We start from the raw sequence: 11,606 nt of genomic DNA, 5'->3' as shown, positions 1-11,606 counted from the left end.
TTGTTTTCAACATTATTGGCCAAAGGTTGCAGTGAGCTGACTGGTTACTAAGCGACAAAGCAGCGGCACAACGACACAGACACCACAGTATAAAGCACATCTATGACACATTGCCACACAGCAGTGGCAGAAATGAAAAGTAGTGCACCCACCCAGTGGGGTACGGCCAGCAGAGTCACAGTACTTGTTTACAAAGTGGGCTACGGCCCTAGGAGTCACAGTGCACAATCTTATTCGCATTACACCGCACATAGGGCCTGATTCACATTACACCATAAAGTAGTGTCTCTTATTTATGTTACGACACACAGTAGTGCCCCTTTTACACAATGATCACAGTAGTGACCCTTTTACACAATGCCCACAGTAGCGGTGTCCCTTACACAATGTCCCCCAGCAGTGGTGCCCCCTATGCAGTCCCCTTAGTAGTAGGGTCCACTATGCAGTGCCCCCAGTAGAATGCCCCCCAGTAGTATGCCCCCCATTAGCAGGCCCCCCCAGTAGTATGCCCCCCATTAGCATGCCACCCAGTAGTATGCCCCCCATTAGCAGGCCCCCCCAGTAGTATGCCCCCCATTAGCATGCCACCCAGTAGTATGCCCCCCCAGTAGTATGGCCCCCCAGTAGTATGGCCCCCCCAGTAGTAGGCTGCCCCAGTAGCAGGCCCCCCCCAGTAGTAGGCTGCCCCAGTAGTAGCCCCCCTTGTAGTATGGTAGTATGGGCCCCCCCTGTAGTATGCCCCCCCCTGTAGTAGGCTGCCCCAGTAGCAGGCCCCCCCCAGTAGTAGTAAGCCCCCCCAGTAGTATGGCCCCCCCAGTAGCAGGCCCCTCAGTAGTATGGCCCCCCCAGTAGCAGACCCCCCCCCCAGTAGTATAGCCCCCCCAGTAGCAGGCCCCTCTGTAGTATGGCCCCCCCAGTAGTATAGCCCCCCCCCAGTAGTGCAGACCCCCCCAGTAGTATGGCTCCCCCGCACCCCCAGTAGGGCCCCCAGCCCTTGCACAAATAAAAAAATAAAAAATATAAACTTACCTGTATCCCCGCTCCCGCGCCGTCCGCTCTGTCACACGCTGAGGAGGGAGCCAGAAGACGGAGCTCATGTGTGAGCTCCAGCCGGCTCCCTCCGTGCAGCAGCCAATGAGTGTCTGTGTGACTCTCATTGGCTGCTGTAACAAACACACAGCTGCCGCTGGCGGCTGTGTGTCTGTGTCTGTGTAGGGCAGAGCGCTATCACTGCGCTCTGCCCTACACGCGAGGAGACCTGATGTCGGATTCTCTAGTGAGAATCCGACATCAGGCGGCCGCCGTACGGCCCCGAACGGGGATCCGAGTCAGGCGGTGAACACCCGAACAGGGTTCGGGTGGACTCGGATCCCCAATGTTCGGAGCGGTTCAGATTCCACAGAATCCGAACCGCTCATCTCTAATGGATATGTGATTTAAAACCACTAAGAGGACTGAGCCATTGATATTTGCACCATAGTGTGCTGACCATCTAAGTGTTGGACTGTATGTTCCTTAAAATCACTAAAAGGACTGAGTTATTACTAATTGCACCTCAGTGTGCTAACCACCTGAATGTTGGAAACTTATCATTGTTGTTTATACTATCTGAAAACAACAAATGGATGGCTGGTCATCTAGATAAGGGAAATAAATTACATTTCACCTTAAAAACTTTTGCCAGTGGAAAAAAAGAGGAAAGGACACTATTTGCAATCTTCCACTGAATAAGTGGATGAAACAGCCTTATAAAAAGCAATATCAGCAAATGCTAGCAATTGAAATCTGTATGCTTACTTTTTAATGTGTTGTTTTTGTATGTGTGGAGCAATTAGATATTAATTGATGGTACCATACTAATGGTATTTCATCTATTAAGAACAAAGAGCAGTTCTAATCTATTGTCATTTGGAATAAGTGAATTATTGTATACCTGCTTGCCAATTTACAATTTTTACAAGATATATCCCATTAGTGTCTATTTTTCTGATTATTTTTTTGCCAATTTTTATTATTGATATGTATATTTTGAATTGAATTCAATGTGTGGATAATCCTATTGATGTGCAGCACTGTCTGTTACATGGTATTTTTTTAATACCAGAATTTAGACTGGTTCCCATAGCCCAGTGCTGGTTGTACTAAGTACAGTGGAACCCTATGCATTTGTTTCCCTGTACTTAGACAACCAGGACTGGTTATGAAAAGTCCAGAACTGGTTCTGTTTTAGGGGGAGACCCCCTCGTAATTTAAAAAAAAACTAACCCTAAAAATATAAAAAAATAAACAAGCAGTCTGCACATATTTCACTGATACGTGCAGGCTGCTTGTTTGGGAGAGAAATTCGGCTGGTGAAATCGGGACTTCAAAACTGATAGGATCGACCAAATAAACCATCAATCAAAACAATCCTGTCAAAACCGGGAGCTTGGTAAATTCACGATTTTTTGTGAAGAAAACGGCCATTTTTGATCGATCCTATACGAGTTGAAAAACGAGACAAATCGAATCTTAGTAAATTTACACCTGGATGCCTTTCGCACCTTCTAAGCACACTTCATACAGTAAAGCTCATTTTTACACAAATTCTTACCAGTGTAATAATAGCATTCGGTATGAATAGCCGGCTGCCGCATGACCAGCGGCTCGATTCCTGGCTGCGGCAGCGCGACATAACAGCAGAGCCTGGCAGCGGAAGCCCGACAGCACTGGAAATCCTGATCGTCCCTAAGGTAAGTACTTACTAACCTAACCAAACCCTCTAACCCTAACCCTCCTTAGGGGTGCCTAACCCTAACCTCCCCCCAAGTGCCTAACCCTAACCTCCCCCCTCTAAGTGCCTAACCCTAACCACCCCTTCCCCGCTGCCTAAACCTAAGTCCCCCGGGGTGGTGCCTAACCCTAAGTCATCCCCGGGGGTGCCTAACCCTAACCCTCCCTCCCCCTAGCCTAACCCTAACCCTCCCGGAGGGTGCCTATCCCTAAGTCCCCCCCGGATGCCCTAAACCTAACCCTCCCCCCCCACGGCTGTCCGCTCACGGCACCCGGCATCCCTTCGATCGGGATGCCGGGCGCCTGTCTCCCGGCGCTGGGAAAATGACAGGCATCTAGATTTTAGACGCTGGTCATTTATCCCTAGGCGGGATAGAGGATTCAGGTAGCCGGTGGTCGGGATTGCGGCCGCCAGCTTCCTAAACGTATCCCGTAATAAAAACATTAATTATACTTCATTTAAATCATGATTCAGGCTCCACTAACCAGCATTTTACAATAACAATAGAAAAGTAGAAATATAATGAAGGGATCTGGACTAAGAAGAGGAGATCTTACCCTTTCCCATGAGCTTTTCCATGCAATCACCTAAAGATATGTGAGATTTTCCTTGAGCAGTTTCAAATACTGTAATTTGTGTTTGCTCCGTCCTATCTATGTGCAAGTCAGATAAATATATGGATTTACACAAGAAAAGCAATGTGCGGTGGAGGTTCCAGAAATAAGACCCAATTATTCAATATCTCTGGAATTAGAGGTACTAAAACCACCTTCATATAATAATAATAAGAAAACTCATCTGAATGTGAAAATGTATAGTAAAGTCCCTGTTTGGCTATCTCAAATGCTAGAACATGTAATGAAAAATGTGATTGTATTGGATGGGTACATTACTTAAATATGGTAAAGAAATATTATCTGATGATATGCCAGAACTGAATATAGTTCCAGCACAGCCCTGCATAGTATCTATATTATTGAGTGTTATATTTTACTAGTATTTGCCCACAGCTTCGCTCACGTGTATGTCTGTTATTGCTCAGCTGAACTAATTTTACAAAGATAGTAGAGACATCTAATATTGTGTTGTATATTTTATATTGTAGACATTGATCACAAAATGTCTTTGTAAACAATATTTGCAGTTTTTAACCACAAAAAGTTGCTTTGGGCTACTAACTCGTGAGCAAACCACTTAACCTGCAGTAACAATGAAATGTTGCAAGTAACATGAGCAACGACTATATGATATGTAGTATTTGTCTTGGTGCGTCATCTACTGAATTGACATATATACTGCAATTTCATGAGTCAAGATAAGCTGCCTGATTAGTGCATAATATATAGTTGGATTGTCCGGCAAAACAGATCTTATATATCTATGTAATTATATATGCATAAATATATAACTGTTTGTGTTCGGGGTGTGATATAAGTATATATATATATATATTTATATACATAGACTTGAGGAGCATGTGCAAATTCCTATATAATTTTTTTTGTTTCCATAGTTCATAAACAGTCCCAAAAAATATATTTGGCCCAAAAAAATTATATCTAGATACCTTTAGTCATTTTAAGCTTGAGGAACCAGCACATGCCGAGTGTCAAGCATCTGTTTTTTTTTTTTATTGGTCCTCTCCCTGATGTCACATTGAGATAATACATATCTCTTTATAGGTGACCAAATTTTTGCGTGATGTCAGAACAGACACATAGATAAACACAAATTCCCCCCAAAATTGTTTTGTCTTTATTCATACACAGTCCCAAGGAGTACATTTCTACAAAAAAAATTCTATGTACAGACACAACTATTACAACTTTTTATAAGTATAGATTATTTGTAAACAGCAAATCTGCTGTAAATAGCTGGTATCCAGGACAGTTAGGGCAGGGTTCCAGTTAAAAGATCGACAGTAAAAAGATCGAAAAGCATGTAGGTCGGTCAGGATGTACAAAAGGTCGACAGGTTGAAAAAGTCAACATTGGAATGATTGACACAAAAATTGTTGACCCTTTTTTTTTTTTTTTTTAGGGTTAGGGCTAGTGTTAGGCACTCACTGAAGGATTAGGGTTAGGCACTAAGAGGGCCAGTAGGGTTAGGCACTAGGAGTGACAGTTATGGTTAAGTACCAAGGGGAGGGTTAGGGTTATTGTGAAAATTAGGGTTAGAAAACAAAAAAAAATGTGTCAAACATTTTCTGTCAACCATTCCAGTGTTGACCTGTTGACCCTGTTGACCTACATCCATGTTGACCTTTTGTGTTTCAACCTTTTGTACCCTTCAACCTTTTTTTCCCTGTCGACCTATTGACTGTCTACCATTTGGTGTCTATCTATTGCCTACCTTTTTACTGTCAATCTAGTGAACCACACCTGTTAGAGCAATACCTGTAGAGAGACTATAAGCTTCCTAGAGCTGCTGCAGGAGACCTTCGCCTGTAGTAACCTTCCTTACTCACAGAGCTCATCACACTCACCAGTACCTGGATGCCTTCAGGTCTTCAAGCTCCAGATAGTAGATAGTTATTAACTCTATTGTGAGTGGATCTTTGTTGAATGAACCACTGAAAGGAAGTAGACAGACTAAAGCAATACACATACTATGGGAACAGGTGCAACAGATGCTGAACCAACCATTAGATACACTGTGATGTGAATGGAATTAGAAAATCACATGACCTGTTCTATTTCCATTCATGTCACTTTGTATTGGTGGAGGTGTAGGGATACCTTCACATGAAAATTGTCAAACCTGCTGCAAGAGTTTTTTGTGCGCACAGATCCACACTCCTCACCTATTTGTACATTAGATACACTGGTTTGGGAAGTTTCTTATACACCACAGTTGTTTCACAGTTCTACAGTTCTATGATTTGGGCGCGGGGGAGACAAGTTAAGCATTAAACATGGTCTCTGTCTCCAGTTCCCTTTAAGTAATTCATAATTAAGAATAAATATTTTTTTTTTTGCCCTTATTACAAGTGTTTCAAAACCTGCTGTTATCTGATATCATTTATGTATAGAAATGACAGATTTTATTTGCACTGTGTGGCTTCTGCCCAGTACAATAATGATATAGAAGCCAATACACCCCTTAGAACAATAGGACAATAAAAATATCTGTACAAATATACCCATTGATGCAGACCAGGACAAGCCCCAATTAAATGTTTGTTATACAGGCTCAAATGGTAAAAGTATAAAAGAAAAGAGGCATCTGCTTTACTTGTTTGGTCTTTTATGAAATCCTGTAGTGTGAATAGAACACGTTTCTTTTATCCCTTTGAATTTAAAGACATTATTTCTGATCTGCAGATGTTATTTCACACAAACTCCATTCTGTGCAGAAATGTGCTGACTGCTCTCCCCGCGTTCCTTATTGTCAGAGTACAAAGTGACAGTTAAGTTCATCATCTTCTTGTTTATTGGTCATTCACTGTCAATTGTGTTGTATGTGCCACAATACACTATATAAATCTGTCACGCACAGTAACCTCCAGCTATAACTTGGAGTGGGAAGTTTAATTATATATTGTATTTTTGACACTAGACATTCAGCAGACAACTATGACCAATAGCACTAGAAATAAACATTTTTCTTTATTTATTCATAGTTTGTCATACTGTCACCGATAATTTTGGCAAGCATCTTTTATCTGAAAAATAGCTTATGTATGGTTTATTTTGGTATGCATTGTTTTATATATTTGTTTATTTTATTCTGATCATTTCCTGAGGCATGTGCATGGGGTGAAAAGGAAATTTAGAAGTGGCGTAAGTGAACAAAATGTGATCATTTACAATCAAAGCAGTAGAAGTGAGGGTATGGCTTACAACCAGGGCTGGACTGGCCATCGGGCCCTTCTGGCAAATTCCAGAAGGGCTGACGGCCTCAGGACCGGCTCGAGGATGGCGGAAGTGTCCCCCATCCTCCACCCCCGGCTCCAGATTCACTAGGAGCTCACGGAGACGGAAGGGGTAGCGGCAGTGATGGGCCAGTGTGCTGTGCTCGGCCGAGAAGAGACAGGGGCGTTCCGCCAGGCCAGGCCCCCATGACTCACGGCAATCCCCCATGAAACTACCACACCCCCTTTGCGAGCTAGCGCACACATATAAACCATATACTGGCCTACTGCCACCACTGGGCAAGTGCGGAGGAAGCATCCTTGGGCACACAGCTCCTTTCACAGTCATGATCACAGGACCTGATTCAGAGCTGTACACTAATGCCATGGCAGAAACAATCCTGTATGCAGCTGCTGTGCGATAATATGCAAATCTCGTAGACGCAGAGGAATGTATTGAGACGCCCACCTGCAGCTTTGCAAATCCAAGTATTTGCGTACAAATACGCAGCATCGGTTGCAGATCATACAATTATCGCAGTTCCGAGTAACCCTATAGCTACTCAAAATAGCTGCGGGAACTTAGACGCCAGAGCCACTTTCACCGCATACAGGATCGCAGTGCAGGCAGTGACACTCCCTGAAAAAAGGTTATGACACACCTGTGTTCTTTGCCACCACCACCCTGTACCTTGACGCATACAAAGTGCAACTTAGATGCATGCGCAGTTTACCGATAATTGCTCAACTGTGTAAATATTGGCACCGCGTACATCTCTGAATCAGGCCCATAGATGTGGTGACCTATGTTTAATTAGAATTCAGTTTGATTACACTTGAAACTAAAGTTGCATACACACTGCACAATAATCGGGCTGATCAGCCAATAATTGTATGATTGGCCCGAATTGTATAGAGTGTATGCAGGAGCCATGCAGGAGCGTTAGCCAATAAACTGGTTCATATGCTCCTGCAAACGGTCGGATTGGGAGGCTGTGTCTTATGAGCTGCACACATGATCTGACCGATCCCTTTCAAGAGATCAAAGGAAAGTACACACTGAGCAAGAAACTGCTCAGTGTGTGGGTACATGTATCGGATCGCCGGGACCCGTTGCTTAGTGTGTATCTAGCTTATATGTCCTTCAGATGTTGAGAGCTGAAGATGTCTATTCTATGTAGTACACAGGTGTATTGTCCATACCAGTAATTTAAACTGAATACATTTTTTGTTTCCCAATCTTTGAAAAGGTCGATAGTAATATACTTTGGAGAACTGAGGGGACTTAAAAGATCCACCGAGGAGCGATCTGGAGCTGTCAGTCCGTCACTAAGATAAGCTAAAGCTAGTAACACGTCATGAGATGCCCTGGAGCTGTCACTTAGTCAAGAGATGGAGCATTAAAGACCTCATTCAGATGACCTCGAGCCCACAGCCTTTCATGAGGTGACCTGGACCATTAGTCGCAGTAAGCTGTCCTTGGGATGAGCAGGATATGACACTGTGCTTCTAATTAATTTAATTTCATCTGCACATGGCTAGTATCTATGGAAACAAGACGAGAAGATAATAAGTAGCGAGATGCCGTGACACAGAAAAGAATTGTTCTTTTTACACTAGATGACACAAAGCTGGAACTTGCAGGAAAATATGTATAATATCCTCCAATTTCTCACACTTCTCAAAATATATATGGTCATACTATATCTGTTCTGATAGTAGAAGAAAAGAACCATTCACACAGAAAATGTGTATTTCTTTTATGCCATTGTATAGTTCTAGGGGAGTTGGTTACGGGATCCCGGCGGTCGGGATGTCGGCGGTCAGAATACCGACCCAATTAGATAAGTGTCCTAACCCTCCCCTTATCCTTAACCAGGGGCTTTTTGAGAGAGGGCAGGGCCCCCTTCTCTCTCCCTGGTGGCCAGCAGCCGACTGACGCGGCTGGCCGGCCACCGGATCGTTAGTAAACTCCGGGCACTAGAGTTTCCCCCCCAAAGTCTACTGCGAAAGCGCAGAACACCGGAAGGAATGTCGCCCCGGCAATTTTCCAGTGTTCTGAGCAGCGCTGACACCCGACACGGGACCACGGACAGGTGAGTTTAAAATAATATGGGTGCAGGGTGTGCGGTGCGGGGCCCCCCTGGACCCGGGGCCCGTGTGCACCGCACACACTGCACCCATTATAGATACGCCACTGTCCTTAACCCATCTTTCCCGCAACCTAACCCTAAACCCCCCCCTGCAGCCTAAATGTAACTGTAACTGAAATCTTAATATATAGAGAGAAAAATGTGACTATAGATAGAAACATGGGGCCTGATTCAGACCCACTCGCGAGCGGCTGTACGCTCGCAAGTGGGTCGATGGTCTGCACTGAGCATGTGCACGACGGAGGGAGCTCCGTCGTGCGCATGCGCCAGACACGACGAGCGAAGGACTTTCCTTCGCTCGTTGTGTCCGATCAAAGGGGGCGTGCTGTCAATGTTGATTGACAGCACGCCCCCTTTGGTGGGCGTGCCGGGGGCGTGCCTCCCTGACGGGGGCGTTCCCACGGGAACGCCTCCCGTCAGAAGCCGGCCCACTGACATCACTAGTGATGTCAGTGGGAGTGATTTTGGCTCTGATAGAGCCAAAATCACTCCGGAGCTTGCGGTTGAAAACCTCAACCGCAGGCTCCGGCTCGCAATTTCGATGGTCGCGATGGTCACGACCATCGCGGCCATCAAAATGCACGCTCGTATAGCCTGTGGGTGGTGACCCACAGCTATACGAGCGTCCAGGAGGACGCTCCATGAAAAAGGAGCCCGGCCCTCATGCAGAGCGTGCGCTCTGCTCAGAGCGTACGGCTCTGAATGAGGGCCATGGAGTGCTAGCCCTGGGCATTGGCATGAATCTAGGGTGACCTAGCTCCAGAGATGGCACCCAGGGACAGACTGAACAGAGGCCCTGGTTCAGAGCCGGACGCTCTGAAAGAGAGCTCGCTCTGAATCAGGGTGTATTTTTTTTTGTATGTGGCCTCCTGGCCGCTCGCATAGCTGTGGGTGACCACCCACAACTACAGCGAGCGGCCAGGTAGATGGACGCGATGATCAAGACCATCGCGACCATCGGGCTTGTGACGAGACCCTTCTGGTAGGGTCTCGTGGCCGCAAGCCCCAGAGAGATTTCGGCTCTGACAGAGCCGGAATCTCTCCACTGACATCACTCGTGATGTCAGTGGGGCCGCCCCCAAACGGCAGGCGTTCACATGGGAACGCCTCCGTTTGGCCAGCCACCCCCCCGGTCCGCCCACCAAAGGAGGCGAGCTGTCACTCAACATCGACAGCTCACCCCGTTTGTTGCGAGACCCGGAGCGACGGAGTGCCCGTCGCTATCCAGGTCTCGCGTATGCGCACGACGGAGCCGGCTCCGTCGTGCGCATGTGCTCTGGGCCACCATCGACCCGGTTGCGAGCGCTCAGCGCTTGCAACCGGGTCCGAATCAGGCCCAGAGCCTCTAATCCCAGCCATAGTTATGTGATGTTATGTTGCTGCATGACTGTGTACACAGGAGGAAGTTACCTGTTTGGATGACATAATACACAACGGTATTGTATGTACAGTGTGTCACAGTGCCAGAGACCCTTCCCCCCTGCATGCTGCACACCTTTGCCAAGATGCTCGGCCTGCAAATGGGAAACATCTGGGGATTGCAGGCCGCCACTACGGCTGATTGGCTGCACAGGAGGGGTCGGGGACGTAACTTTAAACCCGTGATGTCATAGGCCATGTCTGCTCCAGGCTGGAGGCTGCTGCTGGGCATCAAAGAGATAAGATTGCAGGGGAGATGTTAATATTGTAATGTTTATTGAAATGTCTAATATTGTATCCCATGTGTCCCTTTCTGCAAGTTCTACACTAAGAATTAAGGGCCTGATTCAGACCCGGACGCAATTAGCGCTCGCTCGTCCAGAAAATAGGGCTGGCTATGCAAATGAACCGTTCGCTCTTTGCGGTCTGTTCACGCCTCTAGGTCTGAACGAGCGAACAAAACTTGCGGTCGTTTTTTGGAAAACTACGCCCCCTGGTCGCTCGCATCCTATGTCATGTCCGCTATTTATTAGATTAATCGAGTACATCGACCAGTATATGAACTGCTCGCTATTCTTGTGGCTGGTTTTTGCTACCACAATTTTGCGAGCAGTTCTGGCTATAAAAAAACCCAGTGACGTGGTCATTGACGCTGCTGTTTTAATTATGCACACCCTTAAAACGCCCGTTTTGACCTTTAAGCACGCCTGCGTTCGGATCTCCACTCCCCGTTTTCAAGCACCTTCCCCCGTTACCACCCACATACGCCTCCTCCTGTCACTCAAATTATCAGGCATTCGCTATTTGCGAGCACATGAATTTCGACCGCACTGACTGGTTCGCGCATGCGTATAACGATCCGTACGCATGCGTAGTTGGGCAAACATCGCTCAGAGCGAACGAGCGGCCGCTTACGAGCGGCTCTGAATCAGGCCCTAAGTGTAGTTAAATCAGTTGTATAGGTCTTTGGAACAGCCTCATCTAGATTACTGTGTTCAGTTCTGGAGGCGATATCGCCAGAAGGCTATAAATACATTAGAGACGGTACAAGAAAGGCAACTAAAATGGTGCATGGCCTACAGCACATAACTTACACGGAAAGACTACAAGATCTTAATATGTATAGTGTGGAGCAGAGAAGGGAAAGGGGGGACATGATAGAAACTTTCAAATACATCAAGGGTTTTAACAAGGTACAGGAGGGAGACATTCATTAAAGGAAGAGATGTACAAGAACACGAGGACATGCACTGAGACTGGAGGGAGGTAGGCTCAGAGGAAATTTGCGTAAAAATACTTCACAAAAAGAGTAGTGGATAAGTGGAATAGCCTCCCATCAGAGGTGGTTGAAGCTAATACTGTGGAACAATTTAAACACACTTGGGATAGGCGTAAAGAATATCCTTAA

The sequence above is a fragment of the Taudactylus pleione genome, unplaced genomic scaffold (assembly GCF_031769625.1).
Source record: "Taudactylus pleione unplaced genomic scaffold, aTauple2 ptg000289l, whole genome shotgun sequence".
Classification (NCBI taxonomy): Eukaryota; Metazoa; Chordata; class Amphibia; order Anura; family Myobatrachidae; genus Taudactylus; species Taudactylus pleione.
This window is presented reverse-complemented; position numbering follows the sequence as displayed.